General features: G+C 41.7%; 1 long non-coding RNA gene, 2 other non-coding genes and 1 pseudogene across 6 annotated transcripts; 3 read left to right on the forward strand and 1 right to left on the reverse strand.

The window, feature by feature from the left end:
* Positions 1–603: 603 nt before the first annotated feature.
* LOC139790504 (small nucleolar RNA SNORA47) lies at positions 604–736 on the forward strand. Its single transcript, XR_011723545.1, has one exon. It is a non-coding gene; the product is annotated as a small nucleolar RNA SNORA47 (small nucleolar RNA).
* Positions 688–5,581, forward strand: LOC139790079 (uncharacterized). 4 transcript variants are annotated; one of them, XR_011723373.1, is made up of 3 exons: positions 688–706; positions 4,033–4,132; positions 4,878–5,581. It is a non-coding gene; the product is annotated as an uncharacterized lncRNA (long non-coding RNA). The 4 variants fall into 4 exon arrangements; XR_011723371.1 differs by lacking the exon at positions 688–706 and adding an exon at positions 930–1,070; XR_011723372.1 differs by lacking the exon at positions 688–706 and adding an exon at positions 934–1,018.
* On the forward strand, positions 2,395–2,512 carry LOC139790452 (small nucleolar RNA SNORA47; annotated as a pseudogene).
* Positions 5,582–6,974: 1,393 nt separating the features above from the next.
* On the reverse strand, positions 6,975–7,112 carry LOC139790463 (small nucleolar RNA SNORA47). Its single transcript, XR_011723505.1, has one exon. It is a non-coding gene; the product is annotated as a small nucleolar RNA SNORA47 (small nucleolar RNA).
* Between the last annotated feature and the right edge of the window lie 7,708 nt (positions 7,113–14,820).

The following is a 14,820-nucleotide window of genomic DNA, read 5'->3' on the forward strand; positions in this document are numbered from 1 at the left end:
AGATGCCGTATTGGTATTGCTTTGGCAGCTGAAGGGAATTTGAGGGAAATAATGGCATTCTGCTTTCTACGTTAATGCTTACTACACCTGCAAGACGTAACCCCGGAGTTTAAACAGCCTCTACAACAGAAGTAACTTGACTACTTCTATTCAATATCGCACGTACATTCCTGCTGTCACTTTTCTGTGGCAAAGCAGACTTAAAGGGTTTAAAAGCTTCCCTTTTCCATTTCTTCAGTTGCTCCTTAACTTTCCTGTCCAATACAAGATAGCAGTACAGCTCAGTCTAAGCTTAATTCGCAAAAATAAAAAGAGAATTTCTAAAAATAGAATTGCCAAAAATAGAAAAGTAGAATAGATATGGCCATACCTACGCTTCTTATTTATTTCCACATTCCAGATCTAGGTTTGGTAAACCAGTGCTTTCCAAAATTCACAAATTCTGTAGTTAGGACTGCAGAATATAGGGCTTTTTTTAGATAAACTGATGAGTGTACTGTCGTTTATAAAAAGCTTGAAGATGAAAAAGATTCACTAGCAATATTTACACATGCACACAGTAAACTGATAAATGTAGTAAGTTGGAAAAGACAAGAGGATGGCTGGAGGACTGAGAAGGGAAGCCAGTTAACTCCTTGCTGTAGCCTACTGGTTCAGGCCTCCAAAATTGTACTTGTGTAATAGCAGCTCATGCTTCCTTCTTGACGTGAGGGAAAGCAGTACTGCGTTACACATAAAAAGTTACTCGCCACTGGTGGCCTCCATTTTAGTGATTTGTACTGAGAACTTTGGAAGTCTCCAAGGAAGGGGACTGAAACCTCAATAAATGCACCCAGCTACTCGATAAGGCTTAGTCAGGCCTTACTTTCAGTTGTTTTGTTAACAGTGCTGTACTACTGGCACGTCTTTCTCCATTTTCCTCGACAGCATCAAGAGAATGGGATTTGTGACAGCAACAGGCACTTGGCCTCAGCCCTCTCCATGGAACTGAAGCAGTCTCCTGATCTTTTTTGAGTTGGTAAGGGAGCGATCTAAGCATCCTTCCCGCCAAGCTGAATTCTGTATTGAAGGTGAGGAGTTCATAAAAAGAGCATGTGAACTGGGAAGCAAGAATAGCTTACTATTTGCTGCTTCTCCTTACCCATTACATATAGCTAACTCCTAATCTAACAACTGCACTAGTAAGGAACTGATACTTTTTCATTAGTTTTTAAGATTCACTAGAGAAGAGCAAGGAGGACAAACTCAGCAGACTTACATATGAACAGAAGCTGGACTATCATCTCTCTGGAAGGTTCCTTCACTTCCAGTGGTCTCTCTGCGTTTTCCTGCTCTGTCTTTGTGCTTTGGATTCTTCACTGCTTTGTTGTCTTCATACTCCCTGTTCTTCATAAGCACATGAAATTCCGTCAAGATAAAGAAAGGGGCTTTGAATATTTTATTTTTTTTATAAATTCACTGCCTGCCTCCAGACGTACGGCACCCTCAGCCTATGTCATCAATCCTAAGTCTCGGAAAAAACCCTATAGTTGTCACTGAGTACTTTCCACCTTACAGCTGTACCTTGCAAGCTATGTTCTTGCCATCATCCCCTAATACTGTAATGCTACCAAACTAATTTCACAGAGGCTGTGAACAGGTTCTGTTGAATCTTCTCTTGCTATGAGGAATCAAATCTCTGTATTAAGCAGAAAGCTACGTGAACATGACACTGGCTTTTGGTGTAAACGGTTAGCTTGTTCTGCAGCAAAAGATTTCTTCAGAAGCTTTGACAGAACTAAGCAGGTGTATAGATGCCATATTGGTATTGCTTTGGCAGCTGAAGGGAATTTGAGGGAAATAATGGCATTCTGCTTTCTACGTTAATGCTTACTACACCTGCAAGACGTAACCCCGGAGTTTAAACAGCCTCTACAACAGAAGTAACTTGAATACTTCTATTCAATATCGCACGTACATTCCTGCTGTCACTTTTCTGTGGCAAAGCAGACTTAAAGGGTTTAAAAGCTTCCCTTTTCCATTTCTTCAGTTGCTCCTTAACTTTCCTGTCCAATACAAGATAGCAGTACAGCTCAGTCTAAGCTTAATTTGCAAAAATAAAAAGAGAATTTCTAAAAATAGAATTGCCAAAAATAGAAAAGTAGAATAGATATGGCCATACCTACGCTTCTTATTTATTTCCACATTCCAGATCTAGGTTTGGTAAACCAGTGCTTTCCAAAATTCACAAATTCTGTAGTTAGGACTGCAGAATATAGGGCTTTTTTTATATAAACTGATGAGTGTACTGTCATTTATAAAAAGCTTGAAGATGAAAAAGATTCACTAGCAGTATTTACACATGCACACAGTAAACTGATAAATGTAGTAAGTTGGAAAAGACGAGAGGATGGCTGGAGGACTGAGAAGGGAAGCCAGTTAACTCCTTGCTGTAGCCTACTGGTTCAGGCCTCCAAAATTGTACTTGTGTAATAGCAGCTCATGCTTCCTTCTTGATGTGAGCAAATCTTTAACATTGATATGCACTTTTAAACCTGAGATTTCAGAATATATTTAGAGATAAGTACGTATTCCATACCTTATGATGTCAGCCATGCAAATGAATGGGCCACAGCAGCATGAGCTAAAGTGTACTATTAAAAATAGAACTATTTTGACCATAAAGTGACTCAGAACTCAAAAAGTATATACATTCAGTCTTGCAACTATGCTTTACTTAAAGGACTGCAACACTCAGTAATTTAGCACTTGAACTTATAAATAAAAGGCTTTAGAAAAGACTTTTTCTTGTGTGTTGTTGCAGCACTCTCAAAGATCCTGTTTGCTAGAGTGGAAAAAAAGAGTCAATCTTGGAATAAAGCAATAATTTAAAACCAAACCTATTCTTATCTTTTGGCGATAGCAGTGTCTACATTGGATCATAAAAGAAAACAGTATCAATTTGTATTTATAGTACTGTATTGATTTAGTATTACCAATTGTAGTATCTGCACGAGTACTCCCATAACAGCAGAGGCTGTCTTGCTCATTCAAATAGGAAATTTAATTTTTTTGTCTTTTATTAAATAGAATGAACACAAACTATTTCTAAAGATGTGAATTTAGCAGAAGCTTAGCAAGGTACCATTGCTTTTTAAAATGTCAGTTCTTACATAAGAAAAGCAAATGCCAAATTAGTCCACAGCTATTAAATCTTAATAGTGAGGAAAACAAACTGGCAGTTTCTCTTTCTACAGATGTGGCACTTACCTTCCTGCCTTTGACTCTTTTTTCACTAAAGTGAAATAAATTATATAAACAGTCACATAGCTTACATGGTACAGCTGCTTAGATCACTTCCTTACCAACTCAATAAAGATCAGGAGACTCCCCCAGTTGCATTACTGACACCTTCATCAATGTCTGTTTTTCAGGTGTCTCAATTTCTGTTTTTCTTATCCACTCCCAATAATAGTACACATGCAAATTTTTCACCTGTTTTTCACTGTCAGCACCAAGCTTCATGTGCGTTTACGTGCCTCTGAAATGGCACTTACTTGAATCCTTCTCTTTAACTATTCCTTTGCTCCTGCAGTGTTAGTTGAGTTGGCTGTTTTAAGAAATACGAACTTTGTAGGTGTTTTTAAGTTAGTAAAAGGATGTTTGAGACAATAAAATATGTTAGGATGTTTTGGTGGTTAGGTAGCAATACTGCCCTTTCCCTAGTGCAGTCGATTCTCACCTAACTGTGCTGTAGCTGTTTCCTTAAGTAAGCAAGTAATTCAGAATGAGTTTTAAGAAAGACAGTATTCCCCAGAGGCTTGGAAGAGCTTTCGTCACCAATGGTATTCATGGAAGAACTTGCAAAAGGTAGCACTAGGGTCTTCTGGATGGAAGGGTCCTCTCTTGATGGAAGCAGGAACAGCACAGTAGTCAAGTCCTGGTTTCTACAGCAGCATATGCATGTGAATTTGTACCCTTTGGTATCTGTGTAGAGAGCATGCTCTTGGTATTAACTCTTGTTTATCGGTTATCTTAAACTTTTCTTCAAAGTGAAATTAGCAACAGCAACAAAGGACATAAAATGTTGGAGAAGATGGGATGGAAGAAAGGGGAAGGCCTGGGCAAGGATGGTGGTGGTATGAAGGATCCGGTAGGTCTTTCTGATTTTTACTTGGAACAAAAAGGAATAGAAAACGTATTTGCAGTGAGAAATGCCTAAACCACTATTCACTTTAAACAGTTTCAAATCCTGGGATGGAGTGAGTTATCACAGTAGCATTAATCTCAAATCTTTTTTTTACTTGTTTAATGAGTAGTTTGAAATTCTTAAATCTGTTCGGTAGAAACTGCCAGTAATGCCTGTATTAGAAAACCAACCAAGGGAAGACATAGCTTCTAGCCACTGAATTAATGATCTTGTATTTGAATTCAAAGTCTGGAGGAAGACTGGAACCATTTTAAGTTATGCAAAACCATTGTGTTTATGGTGGAATTCTTCACTTTCTCTGAGAGCAATGGAGCACAAACGTCAAGCTAAATGAGAAGAGAAGCTGGCTGAAGTCACTGTAGCCAGCTGAGTTCTGGACCTCTGTGGCAATTGTGTTAGCCCCATTTTTGTCATCAGTGATGTTTTTTTGTTTTGGCACTAGAGTTGCTTAGAACCATCCATACTTTTTGTTGTCAAATTACACAGCAAAGGGATCATGTTACTTGTTCAGTGAGGGGTACTGCAGAGCAATATTAGTGACATGCATGTGACATCATTGAGCACTTTAGTGTTCTAGAGGTGATTTAATGCACCATTTCAACAGTACTTTAGATGCAGTGCTATAGACTACGATTTTAACTATTTAGAATACCTAACTTACAGTTACAATATTTAATGTATTTGACAGATCCACCTCCAGCTACATAAGGCACATGCAGGTTTGGGTACCAGTAGACCAACCTCGCTTGAAGATGTTCAGATCATCCAGAGCAAGAACAGAAAGAACTGGGATAAAGCAAGAGAAAGGTTTGCAGAAAACTTCCAAGAACCTAAATCACAAAGGGATGCACCTAAGATTACACCTTGGGTTAAAAGCACTGTAGAGTGAAGCATCTGGTCCCACAGTAGGGCAATTCCTATGTGTAAATAACTTGGGAGAGAATTTATTTTTATTCTTTTGCTAAAGCAGGAGCTTGGTGTTATGTAAAATACAGTTGTGGTAAAAATACACAAGATTAACTCTATTGTTAATTGGTTTTCTGTAGTCTTCATGCTTTTTTTAAGAACACGTTTTTAATAAGAAATGGAGTTTAGAGGGATACTCAAATTTAAGTACTTGAAAGTCATTCTCACAATGTGCAGCAAGTTTGTGTTTTTAACACAACTCTTGTGGAAAGTCACACACAAAACATACATGTTAAGTTGAAATGTAATACCTTTAATATCTGAACAGTGGTTTAAAAGCAAGCTGAAACCAACAAAAAAAATTCCCTACTAACAGAGTAACATGTTGCTACTTTCTCTGTTTATTCATGCTTGCCATGAAATGCTCAGCAAGAGAAACACTGTTCAGTACTAGTTACATATTTCACCTTACCTTAAATGGGAGGGGGGGGGGGGGGGGGGGGAAATCTTTGTTTTCTTACTGATTCATCAGCACTCTTCAAAAATAAATACTCTGTGCAGTAAACCACCAGCACTGCAGAAAATGTTCAGAGGCAGCTTACAGCAGAATTTTCTTCTGTGAAGAACTCACTTGAGATTTGGTTAGTAAATGTTTATCATGCCTTTAAATGAGCAGGTATGTTTAGAAAGCTGCTGTGTGTGTACTTATTAAGCTCTTGTTAGGATACATCCATTGCTGGCAATGGAGCTTATGCCAGAAAAAATCTCCAACCATCTCATTGTGGGTGGGGGAGGATTACCAAATGTGAAGCTAAAAGCTTCGTATTTATTGAATGTTCAAAACACAATAAATCATTGTAAATTTAAGCAGTGTGCTTCTTGGTAACTATGTTGTGCCTGTGCTGTATAAGAATGCCCTTCTAAAATGAGAGTAAAGGAAACTTGGTAGGCTCACCTTCCCCTTGGATCACGCAGGCAACTAACTGTCAGGCAGTGTTGGGTAAAGAAAGGACAAGTTGCTAGCTATTTCTCTTCAATGTAACTTCAGATGCATACAATATAAACCAGCATATTCAATCTCTGCAAAGAACACAGATTTAACAACCTGAGGCACACCTAACTGAAAATAAGAGTTATGAGCATTATGAACGCTTACAGCAATAGTGCTTAATTTAGTCACAGTTAGTCCACTGTTTGTGTTTGTAAGCAGTTACTTTTTTTTTACTGTTTTAGTGACAGCTAAACATTATTGGCTTACTTTGCCGTTGCATTCTTACATTGAAAATTACAAATTTTAGCTGTGAAAAAAATTATTATGAAACAGCTGCACGTTAAGTTCATCATATATCTAAAAAGGTACTTCTGCTACCAGGAGGAAAAAAATTCTATTTATTTTTTTTTAAGTTGACCTGTACTTGTTGTACAGATCTTAGCTGGAACCTTAGCCTTCCTCTCCACAGTTTTTCAATGAACAGCTCTCAGAAAAGTCAATCGCTGGTTTATTTTTGCCATGAAAAGAGGTAACTTGAAAGTATCTGAATGAGTTTGCATCTCATGAAGTTTTTTAAGTAGGACATCATTAACCTTCTGCAAGAGGCATGTTCTCATGTGGTCAAGCACGGACTGCTTCAGTTCCATGGAGAGGGCTGGGGCCAAGTGTCTGTTGCTGTCACAAATCCCATTCTCTTGATGCTGTCGAGGAAAATGGAGAAAGACGTGCCAGTAGTACAGCACTGTTAACAAAACAACTGAAAGTAAGGTCTGACTAAGCCTTATCGAGTAGCTGGGTGCATTTATTGAGGTTTCAGTCCCCTTCCTTGGAGACTTCCAAAGTTCTCAGTACAAATCACTAAAATGGAAGCCACCGGTGGCGAGTAACTTTTTATGTGCAACTGCAGTACTGCTTTCCCTCACGTCAAGAAGGAAGCATGAGCTGCTATTGCACAAGTACAATTTTGGAGGCTTGAACCAGTAAGCTACAGCAAGGAGTTAACTGGCTTACCTTCTCAGTCCTCCAACCATCCTCTTGTCTTTTCCAACTTACACACAATAAACTGATAAATGTAATATGTATAAATATTGCTAGTGAATATTTTTACAAATAATGTTACACTCATCAGTTTGTATAAAAAAACCCTATATTCTGTAGTCCAAACTACAGAATTTGTGGATTTTGGAAGGCACTGATTTACCAACTTAAAACTGGAATTTGGAAATAAATAAGAAGGGTAGGTATGGCCATATCTTCAGTGCAGAAAAAAACACGGGGAAGTGAAAACAGCAGACATTCATCATTGCATTAAATCCTCTGGACTGAACACCTCTGCCAACAGGGTCTCTAAGCTACAGGATACACATGAAAACATTCTACCAAACCTGCCACAGATGAGAATGAGAACGGTGGTTCTGTTCTACCACGAACAGACTCTTTTCCACAGCAACCGGTTGGATGAGGAGTACCTGACGGAGAAATCCATAGAAGCAGGAAGAGATATCAAAAACAGCATCCTTTTACGAATGAGCTGTATTTAAATGTGCACACAGGAGGTTTCGTTCTAGATGGCCTTTTTATAAGCGCTGCACATCTCTGTGGCACCTGGTAGCGGAGCTTTTATTTCTCATGCACGTACTGCCCTAGCAATCACTCAGTTACATCTTTTTCTCACCCGGCAATACCTCTCCGTACATGAACATACCTGCCCGTGGCACAGCCAGCACCCATCTTCGTATGCCCTGCAGCGTTGCAGGGCACCAGCCTCCCTCATCCGTTTGTGCTGAAGCGTCTCGCCGCCATCTCAGCACTGCAAGCCGTGCCCACGTTGCCTCTCACGTTGCTGCTCAACTTCCTTGGTGAAGAGAAGGGGAAAACCGAGCGTTACGGCCCGCCGGCCTTCCGGCCCGGCCCCTCCTGTGCGCACACGGCTCAATGTTGGGGGCCGGGGGACCCGGCAACACGTCCCGCCGCTTCCCCGCTTCGAAGTCAGCCAGCCGCCCACCTCAGCCCCCACTGCAGAACCCAGAGGGCCCGACCCAACCCGCTCCGCTGCGGACTGCTTTGCCTCCCTGCCGCGGCCGCCGCCATCTTCTCTCGCCGTGACGTTCTCCCTGCGGCAGCACGGGGCGGAGGCGGCGGAGGGAGGAGCGGGGCCCGCCCGGACCGACGGCGGCGTCGGGGACGGGGAACCGCGCCCCGCGTTTGAGATGGAAGATGGGAACGTCCGGCTACCCGGCTGCCTGCCGCCGGGGCAGGCTTGCGGCCAGCGTGACTTGCCGGGGGCTGCCCGGCCATGCCGCGGGCATTGGAGTGCCCAGAAAGGATGCTCTGCCGAGAAGGCAGCTGATGAGTAAACCTGCAGCTCGGGAGGAGCAGAACGATCTCCTTGCAGGAGGACGGCATCACCAGAGGCCAGACAGCCACAGAAGAGCTCAAATAGCTCCATAACTAGTTTTGAAAATTCGGGATCAGAAGTGAACCTAAGAGTGGAGTCTGAGGAGTCACCGCGCGAAAGAAATGGCAGGAAGAGGCAGTGCAGCACACTGAGGGAGCTGCCAACAGTGGCCTCCGGCGGCTGCGGGGCCTGCAGAGCCCCTCAGCCCAGAGCTGACTGAATCTGCTCTTTGCTGCTGTAAATGCCTTACAGCCCCTACTCCTTATCCGCCCTCCACTGCTCTCCCTCAGCTTCCCTCCTTTTCTAAGCAGGGGTGATGGTGGACTAGCCTGGGCTTAATAGTCCTAGGCGAAGCTTGGTTGGTACTGCAGACAATTTGCTTGTGCCAAACCTCAGCTCTTGGGCTTCCTGAGGCTACAAAGTCTGCACAGGTGGGCAGGCTAGCTTTTGTAGCACCTTGAGTCTTTCACTAGCATCTGTTCTTCTCAAAGGTTTTCCCCCTTCAGTTCTTCGTTTCTTTTTTGTATCCCCTGGCTGATTTTTTTCTTCCTGATCATCAGGCTTAGTTTTGTTTTCATTTATCTACTTACTGCCCATCAGGAAGAAACCAAAGTTGTGATTAAATAAAACTGGTACTTGCCTGAGTTACCGCCATCACACTGCTCACTGGATTTGTGTTGTTTTCAGCCTTTTAGCTTCTGTATTCAGCCTGGACGACCCTCAGACAGGAAAAGTTTCTAAAGTGCATAGTGATGTTGAGGTTGAGCTCACCTAAGTGTGAGCTTAGGTTGAATAAAAATTGTAGTTTTAATTCCTTAATTTCCTTGGCAAGGTCCTCATCTTTCTGTTTGATCCTCTGTCTGCACAATGGGAATAGTCGTACTTGTTTTCACCCCCTTTGAAGAGATAATCAAAGCTGTGTAGATGCTGCCCTGGGCAACCAGTGTACGTGGCCCTGTTTGAGCAGGGGCTTGGACAAGGTGATATCCAGAGGTCCCTTCCCACATGGACTGCTCAGCTGTTCTGTGATTGCCACAGTAAGCATGGTGAAGAGTGGATTGGTAAGTGGATACCACAGGGTTGGAGGACGTAGACATATTTAGGCAGGCAGAAAAACGTCTTGAACTTTCTTGTATAGCAAGAAAACCATCAAAAAGCCCAAGAAGAGCAGGAAGTTTTAAGACATAATGGCAAGAAACAATCTGCTGTCCAGCCTGCACTTCACCAGCTATCATTGAGGTCAGGATTCGTGTCCCATAAGAGGTTAAGCTGCAAGAAGAGCAGCAAGCCTGTGGTGAGTCTGAATGGTGAATATTAAACAGGAGTTTTGGACAGTACACAAGTGACTGTTCCTCAAGATGATGATGATGATGCAACTCCATCAAACTTGGCCTGAAGCGGTTGGTGCCACCATAGTGGCTGGCACCATAGGCCAACACCCTCCTGCAGCCTGGGAAGTGCAATGTTGAGTGCAGCATAACAGAGAGATAAAATGCACAAGTATTGTGCACAGCACTAGGCCATTTTGTTTTTTTGAAAGATTGTCACATGCTTTATAAAGAGCAAATAGCCATTTCATTATGTTGTTTAGAAGTCCCAGTTTTTGCTCATTGGCAGGTAGGGATAGGACTGTCTGTTCATAGGTGATTTCAATAAAGCGTTTGACACCATCTCCCACAGTGTCCTCACAGCTAAACTGAGGAAATGTAGTCTGAATGATTGGGTAGCAAGGTGGATTGTGAACTGGTTAAAGGAAAGAAGTCAGGGAGTTGTAGTCAACGTCACAGAGTCTAATTGGACTGTATGTAATGGAGTCCCTCAGGGGTTGGTACTGGAACCAGTACTTTTCACTATATTTATCAACTACCTGGATGAGGAACAGAGTGCACTCTCAGCAATTTTGCTGATGACACAAAAATTGGAGGAGTGGCTGACACCCCAGAAGGCTGTGCTGCCATTCAGCCAGACCTTGACAGGCTGGAGAGTTGGGCAGGGAGAAATGTAATGATCTACAACAAGGGCAAGTGTAGAGCCTTGCATTGTTGGAAAGAATAACCCCGTGTGCCACTATAGCTTGGGGACTGACCTGCTAGAGAGCAGCGTAGTGGAAAGGTAACTGGGGGTCCTGGTGAACAGGAGGATGACCACAATCCAGCAACATGCCCTTGTGGTGTGGTTAGGGGTGTGGTTAGTAGGTCAAGAGCGGTTCTCCTTCCTTGCTGCTCTGACCCTGGTGAGGCCACATCTCGAGTACCGAGTCCAGTTCTGGGCCCCTCAGTTCCAGAAGGACCGGGAACTTCTTGAAAGGCCAGCACAGAGTAACCAAGATGATTAAGGGAATAAATCATCTCCCTAATAAGAAAAGGCTGAGGGATCTGGATCTCTTTAACTTGGAAAAGAGGAGACTGAGGGGTGACCTCATTAATGTATATAAATATGTGTATTTATATATAAGGATGAGTGTCAGGAGGATGGTGCCAGGCTCTTTTAGTGATGTCCAGTGATGGGAGAGGGGACAACAGGTGCAAGCTGGAGCATAGGAAGTTTCACGTAAACATAAGGAAAAGCTTTTTCACTGTGAGAGTGGCTGTGAGCCTTTGAACAGGAGAAACTGAAGAAGGAGGGCTTTTTGGACTCTGAGGGGTGTAACACAAAGGGAGGGATCTATTCCCCTCCCATTTCCTGCCATACTTCATGAACGATCAGAAAGTCAGCAGCTCCTCCCACTTCCTACTCGACATGCTGTCTTTCATTATTGCCCACTCACCACCTGCTGTCTATTGATATATATTTGTATATATTTGTATACATATATATACATATATATATTTTTGTTACTTTGCCCTTTATATTACTACCTTTCCCTTGTGTAAGTAAAATCTGTATCCAGTTGTTTTGAGTTTCCAACTTAGTCTCCAGTCATTATTCCCCTTTTATCTTCCCTTTGTGTCGAAGGGGGGTGGTGGTGGTGGTGAGGGAATGGAGAGAAATTCTGTCCTGCGTTTGTAGTCTGCCGAAACTGCTAAGCCTTGACAGTGACAGAGCACTGGAGCAGGCTGCCCAATGAGGTTGCGGAGTCTTGTCTGGAGACATTCAAAACCCACACGATCCTGTGTGACCTACACTGGCAGAGGGGTTGGACTTCGATCTCTTGAGGTCTCTTCCAACCCCTAACATTTGGTGATTCCGTGATTGCACAGTGTGAGGTAGTTGCACTGATCCTCCACAAAAGCAGCATCAGGGAAAATACCACTGGGAGTGTTCCAGAGTTAGGTTTTCTGTTTGGATTTGATTTTTTTTTTTTTTTTTTGGTGAGATTTTCTGATCATTGTCAATGAAGAGGTTGGGGTTTTTTGGTTGTCATTGCTGTGGGAGAGCAGAGCTTCTGTTTGGATAAGTTGTTTGACCTTAAGCAGATGTTAAACTTTCTACCAAGGAGGTCAATGTGTTGTGGAAATGATAACCAGGAAACACTAGAGATGAGCTTCTTGTGTTCTGGTTGAGCACAAAATAATTGGGTGGACAAGGCTTCCATCCAGCCTCCATCCATTTTACAGTTTGTTTAAACTGTTCTTCTTCACAGAAGAACAATATACTTGAAAAGTGTAGGGGTTTTGAGACTTTTTTTTTTTTTTTACTATATAAGCACTTCATTTCAGACATATGTCTTTATACAATAAAGACTTAATTTGGAAATTGCTCACTATACTCCAGGAGGAAGATCACAAATTCTTTGAAAAAGCTTTATTCACTACATGATTTCAGTGGCAGATTTTGAAAATATTTAAATATGTGGCTCTTCTCATCAATTTGCAACATCTGGAGGTTGTTACAGGTTGAGATACTCTAGTGAAAACTGAATGTGGTTTTAAGCTTGTAATAATTCTCACTCTGAGTAGCCACTGCTGTTTCTTACTCAGACCTTCTACAAAAACCAGTGCTAGCTGGTTCTTCCAAGGCTGAATATTTGGAGTTTCCAAGAGTTGGTGGAACATTGCGAAAATGTTTAAACAACTGTCTACAAAACACCACAGGACCCTCACCTGTTTCCTCACTGTCCTGTGATCTGCATTCAGGAAAGCATTTCCTTTCCCCTAGGCACTGCTGGCACATGGATATAGAGATACTCCAATTCCCAGTATTCACCATTAAAACTAATGAACTGTTGAAGACTAGATAAATCACTTCAGTCATTACAAATAAAGTTTAAGAAGGATTTTACACTGAGTATAAGGATCATTTTGAAAAAGCTGAAGTGGATGCATTGTCAGGAGACCTTTAAGTTGAGATCTCTGTACACTTGAGGAGGCTTCCTCTAGCAGCTGGCAGGATTATTAAGTGCCACAACTGATTTAGGTAAAGAATGTGTTTTCTTGGGGGATTTTAACTAATGAGTCATGTCATTTTGTTCACCTTAGTTTTTATTTGTTTTGCTTTGAAAGGAAGAACTTTTTTTTTTTTATGTAGACAGGGATATAGACAGGGTTTGAAAGCTCAGAAAAGCAGCCTATAAGTTCTGGGATATAAGGTCAGGTGTCTCAACTGGGCTATCACTGTATCTTCAGTGGGAGCCTGCTAACCTCCAACACTTAAAAATCTGGCTCCAGATCCTCACAGGTAGTAGAGTGGGTGTTGGTACAGAAGTGTACACAGATATACATGTGCTGTTACTCTGCAAGCTGGAGGAAAAATTAAAATGTTTATGTGAGACATTGGAGGAACAGCACAACCCCAAAGGGAGAAATTAATTTCTCTTTCACAGCTCCATCCTCCTGCCAGACTCTGTGAGTGGATTCACAGCAATTAGCCAAAGAAGGTCCTTCTAGTGCCGTTCATTTAGAAGCCCTGGTATGTTTGCTCACATAATTGAAGCCTTTACTGTCAGCATTTTGGGTGACAGGTGCAATAATAGTTGGTGTAATCATAGTGCTAGCCAAATTGCATCAATGTTACAGGTGTCAGGATGTGTCCTTATTTTCAAAACAATGTACATTCCAGATTGTACCGTTCTCATTTGAATAATGACGTGGTTTATATTCTTTTACATGCTGTTAAAAATAGTCTACACCTTTAAAATCCATAACTCTTTATGGCTGCATTGGTACCATTTTTTACTGGCTCCATTTGGAGTGACTCAATCATCTGACAAGTAGTGATGATTTTACAAAGCGTATTTTGGAATCTGCAAGGTTCATTTAGAGTAAAAAGTCATTTTCTGCAAAGTGAAGGTAGCAGTCTTCACTGTAGGCTTTCACAGTGTGATTTTTCACCAGCTAGTTGCCACTTTAGGTATTTTTTTGTCTGTCTAAGAATAGGATATCTTTTAATTGATGTGAGCATCTGTTGTCTTTTGAGTTTTTTGTTTGGTTGGGTTTTGTTGTCATTGTTTGTTTGGTTTTTTATGATGGCGCTTCTTTCAGTTAATTGGAATTTACACTAGGATTTATTAGGAAAGAAATAGGTCCTCAGCCCTAGATCCTAAGAAAGAAAGATAAAAACCGAAGTGGGGCTGAGCACACTGATAGATAACACACAAAATCAACATAAAGCATATATTGTTAACATAACATGCCCTCAAGTGTTGCAGAAATGCAATAGCTACAGTTGCCTGAACATTTATCAGAATTTCCAGCTGTTGAATGCTTAACTGCATGATGCTAACGGTGTTGTTCCTGCTTCACAATTTAATATATAACTATATTATATAACTCTTTACTTTGAAAGTCTCTCTACAGCTTTTATTGCACAGGAGGGAATGTGTTTAGCTACCAAGCAACTGAAACAGGTATTTTCTCTTCATTTTCCTTTTACTCACTCATAGCTCCTCTTTACATCTTGTGGCCTGCACCAAAAATCCCGTGCTTGTCCTTGGACCATCTCTTCCTTTCATCATTATGATTCCCATGCTGACTGCACTGCACCATCCATTCTACAACTGTGCAAGTGCAATTACAACTGCTGCATGAACATGAGACTCAAAAGCTGCAGCAACTGGTTCCATTATTTGGATAAATTACTCTTTCATGATTTCAAATAAAACCACATCAGTCATCTACTGTTTTCAAGACAAAGAATCACAGTCATATTATGGTTTGGGTTGAAAGGAGGAAGGGACACCTCTCACTAGATCAAGTTGCTCAAAGTCCCATCCAGCCTGGCCTTGGACCACTTCCAGGGCTGGGGCATCCACAACTTCTCTGGACAACCTTTGCCAGTGTCTTACCAACCTCACAGGCAATAATTTCTTCCTAATCTCTAAGTCTACCCTCTTTCATTTGAAAACTATGACCCTCCATCCTGTCATTACTCTCTTCTCTCTTGTGCTGCAATCTTTCA

Source organism: Heliangelus exortis, chromosome Z (genome assembly GCF_036169615.1).
Source record: "Heliangelus exortis chromosome Z, bHelExo1.hap1, whole genome shotgun sequence".
NCBI classification, from domain to species: Eukaryota; Metazoa; Chordata; class Aves; order Apodiformes; family Trochilidae; genus Heliangelus; species Heliangelus exortis.